The sequence below is a fragment of the Lepisma saccharinum genome, chromosome 27 (genome assembly GCF_977018435.1).
Source record: "Lepisma saccharinum chromosome 27, izLepSacc3.1, whole genome shotgun sequence".
In the NCBI taxonomy this organism is placed as follows: domain Eukaryota; kingdom Metazoa; phylum Arthropoda; class Insecta; order Zygentoma; family Lepismatidae; genus Lepisma; species Lepisma saccharinum.
Genome location: NC_139255.1, coordinates 34,555,035 through 34,559,638, shown reverse-complemented (window position 1 = coordinate 34,559,638; position 4,604 = coordinate 34,555,035). Strand labels below are relative to the sequence as shown.

General features: G+C 36.4%; 1 non-coding gene across 1 annotated transcript; it reads left to right on the top strand.

Annotated features, from left to right (window-relative positions):
- Positions 1 to 3,624: 3,624 nt before the first annotated feature.
- Positions 3,625 to 3,697, top strand: TRNAR-UCU (transfer RNA arginine (anticodon UCU)). The gene has a single exon. It is a non-coding gene; the product is annotated as a tRNA-Arg (tRNA).
- The last annotated feature ends 907 nt before the right edge of the window (positions 3,698 to 4,604 follow it).

Sequence of the window (4,604 nt, the reverse complement as noted above, 5' to 3'; positions counted from 1 at the left end):
TGAGACCACCTTGCCCCCCCCCCCCCCGTGCGCACGCCTGTGAATATGACTTGGACTTCAGTAGGTTATTGAATCAAATATTCGTAACATAATCTGGACAAATTATGATTTCTCTCAAAATCAATCAATCTTACCCACAAATAAATGATTGGCCTTGCACTTGTAAAATAAGTGAACTTCTAATCTTTACTAATCTATACTAATTTGTAAATTCTCAGTAAACACGCAAACTAATGTTTGGTAGACTGTTAGGACGTTACTCTTTTAGCTGTTAGGGTGTACTTTTCCACTTTAAATACATAAAGCTTGAACTTATTGGAAACGCTGCCCTACCATTACAAGGCGTTCAAAATTATGAAAGAACGAGAAAACCGAAGTGTTTTATACAGCTTACGAAACCGGTTTTCTGGTCTGATTCTGTGAAAGAAGCTAACAGAACGTTGTCCAGAACTTGCACAAAATTCAGGGATCTCACATTAAATCTATTCCAATCCAACCTAACAGCTTAACCTACTTATTGCATTTAACATTTGCAAGCTTTATGAACTGTGTTCAAGTTTCAAAAACATAAAAGAGAAAAATCTTGTTCAAAACAGGTCAGAAACGACTCGTTCCAACCTTGTACAAGGGCAAAGTGAAACTATAATGAACGACTGATTTGTAATACAAATTCCGATGTACGTATACTTGAATAGCACCAGTGAAATACGAAAATAATCTCACATGAACGATAGTAGCGTATCATGCCGAAGGCATTTTGTGTAATATCGATTTAATGCCAGAATATAATCTATATCAAGTTATTTCATGCTCTAGTAATAATCACAAAACTGTAATATCTGCATTATGCCTAATTTAATATAACATTCTCTTCTGATTTTACAATTGCAAAGAATTATGAACTTCGTTTGTAAGGAAAAATGCGTGCTGGGTTGTAAAGGTAGAGACGTTGAAGGGATATTCTCACAGAAATTATATCGGAAGGTATTTCCTCAACATATAAATAAATCATACATTCAGCATCACTCTTGCATTTTTCAAACGTTTTGCTTTTGATGGATTAAGCAACAAACATTTAAATATAAGACTTACCTTTCAGTTTTTTCCGATGTTTCCTTCTTCCAACATGTACTGGATTCGTTATTCTCTGGTAACTTAGCTTAACTTTCACGATTTCGACGCACTTGTATTGATCATATCGTTAGAAAACACGGCGTGAAATATCGGCAACAGTGTTGGCTAAAATCTGCACCACGGAGTATATTGCGACGAAACGTCACTTCAAAACTTTTAATGATAAGCACTACTCTCTGAAGGTACGAAATGTTTTCATTTTTTCACATAGTATTTCAGATGCTTGCGGGAAGAACATGTGATCTTTGTTTCACCACGAAATCTTCCATACTAGTCATGAAAGAAAAAAAATGCACCGGTATTGACAAAACTACCACTTCAGCGCCATCTGTACGCAGAAGTTTGAACATGACGGAGACCTTTTATTTTCTGTTATTTACTTAAATATCATTAATCGCAACAAAATTATAAGGTTCACATGTTCTAGTGAATAAAACAATCTTTTATATCGGAAAATTTCTTCCTTACCGAATCTATATTAGTTGTACGCTCATCCATTGAAATTTGGGCCTATGCTTTAACATGGCTTTAGAACCCCCTTAAATTCGGGATTAGATAGAATGAAGGTAGTTCAGACTGCTACATGTAGCTCTGAAACCTTGGTAAATGACCTTAGAGATAGGGTTATTTCTTTGGGCAAGGCAATGCCCTCAGCAACAGTGTTGCTAACGAAACTTTGAATGGAAGACGAGAACTGAGCGAAGAGGATGGAAATAGTAAACAAACTGAGCATGTGGCTTGTCAAACAAATAATGCAAATTCAAATCGAAGATCACGAAATGTTAAATTTCGGGCTAGTGCTCGAAGTGACAAACGTGGTGTTGGTTCTTCCATGATTCATCTGATATTGATGTACCTGCAATTACTAAACGTAAATCAGATCAGAACGCTACTTCTTTAGGAACTGATTTTACCTATAGGCTTTCCAATACATCTTATTTGTGGGATCCTCCATCACGTGACGAATTACCTGCTCATTTTACTACACATCCGTTGGCCAATAGGGACTTCGCACTGCGGAGTATACATATATAGTGCAATACAATGATCCTTGTTCTACTAACCATTATGGTTATGGAAGTCGTCTGAATGCCAGTTTTCATAATGAAACTCAGTGTTGTACAACGAAAGCTTATTTAAATAATCCAATTTCACAAATGTATTTCCAGCATACACCTTCATGTGAGAAGCCAATATATACTGTGGCTGGTAATACAAATGCTATGAGTCCTATGTTTTGTAATCAAAATTACATTCCCAGAAATGACATTTTGAATGATCCAATTAACATTGCTTCTAGGAATTCTGAGTCTTCAAATTTTGAATCAAACCAGTTTTGTAAACCTGTGCGTGCAGAATGTAATACAAATATTTCTGCAGGAAACCCATTTGAAGAATGCCCGGGTAAAGTTATTCGTGTAAATGAGCTAAGCCAGTTACCACGTTTTGGAGGTGACGTCTCGAAACAATCAGCTAGGGAGTTTATAGACCAGCTGACAATAATGTTAAATTTGATTGGTGTATCTTCTCAATATCGCCTGCAAGTTATTCACAAATGTTTCTACAATACTGCAGCGTATTGGTTCAATAGTGAAAGACGGAATTTCTCATCATATGATATATTTTGTGTGCAAGTTTCTTGAACAATTTGCTTCGAATGATTTGTTAGAAAGCCAACTGCAGTTTTGCGTTCTCGTAAATACAATACATCTTCTGGTTTATCATTAGAAGCGTATGCATTGAAGGTATATTCATCATATTGCAACCTTGTAGAAAAGCCTAAATAAACTGAGATAAGAGTAATTCAGAAGCAATTGCCAGAAACAGTTTCTTAGAATGTGGGTTGTCACGAAATTTCCAACCTTAAACAATTAACACAAAAACTCAGGACAGTAGACTTATATTCTAGTGATAAAACCAAATCTTTGTCACTACCTGGTGATTATATAAGGGGGGAGTACAACTTGAATAGGTTCGAAAAATCTAGGCATTTTGTAAGGCAAGTGTCTATGGAAAATAAGTCATGCAGTGATTCATCTACCCAAACAGTAACTTCAGAGAGACTTATGGGCCAACCAGCTGCTAGGAATCCCAGAAACAACTATAGGCAATCTGGAGCTAACCAAGAGAGCTATATGCACAAACTTTGATTAGAAGTCCAACCTTTGGTATACAATCGAATAGTCACGGATATTTCTCTGCGTTGTATTAAATTAATTGAAAGTCAATATGTCTGTGAATGTACAGTTCTATTCCTTATGGAGCATTATATGATAAGACTTCCCCATGGAAAGCAGTAATAGTAGCTTCTCCGTGGGTCAATTTATGTGGAGAAGAAAAAATGATTATTGTTTTCAATACGTTGGGTCCCTTGTCGAATTGGTGCGGCCCGGGGGAAGGCATCTGAAACAACTCAAAATTTCTCGCATGCGGCAGGCAAATCTTTTCTTACTTGCATAACTTCCGCTCTTTACTACATGTCCTACAAGTGTCCCTTTGGCGCAGTGGAAAGCGCGTTGGACTTCTAATCCGAAGGTCGTGGGTTCGAGCCCCACAAGGGACGGGTGACTTTTTCTCGAGCTGACAAGGAAAAAGGCACTATCAAATTCAACTCTGATCGTTGTGATGGCAGAATAATTACCACCACTATACAAAGGAAGTTCATGTACGAAAAATACGTATTACTATGAATGTATGCTTTAACAGTCACAAGCATGTTAATTGCAGTCATGGGCGTGCTATGTCTGGGGGTTTCCCTCCAGAACAGTGATTGCTGGTTTCTAAAAAAGATTACTGTTTTTCAATTTGAAAATATCGAGTTCGTTAGAAGACAATTTTTAAACCTCTTAACGTGAGAACTTTCGTTTCACTTCAGTGTTTTATTGAACTTGTGAAATCTATGAATACCTTTTCATCTCATCTCATAATTTTTGCAACTACTTCATAAAATTTTCTCATTTTTTTCAATTTATTACCTTTGTTCGTTAGACGTATTGCAAAGACTACAATTATACCTGTTATTTTATTTTTTTAAATATAATCTATTTAACTTAACAGAGTTAATTTAAAATATATTTTATTTGCAATGTACGAATTCCACACGTTCTTATAAAACTTGTAAGATTACGTTTATGCTGTACTTCTGCATCATTTCTCCATCTTCCCAAATCAATCAAATAACCCGAAGCTTACGAGTACAGGACGTTCCCCACGTGGGTTCAGCCATTCCATTAATACACGCACTAAATTACAAAAACGCAAGATGCGTAGGGAAGGTTGAAAACAAGAAAGGGTAACTTGCAATGTAGATTCATTCCACTGAAGCTAAGGGACAGGGCATATAAAAGAACTCGTAGTATTTGTAAAGATGGACCTGATTTTTTCAGACGAGAGAAGAAATGACCGTTAGAGGAGAAAAACATAATTCTGTACCTTAGATAGGTGGTATGTAGACATCCCCTACACACTTG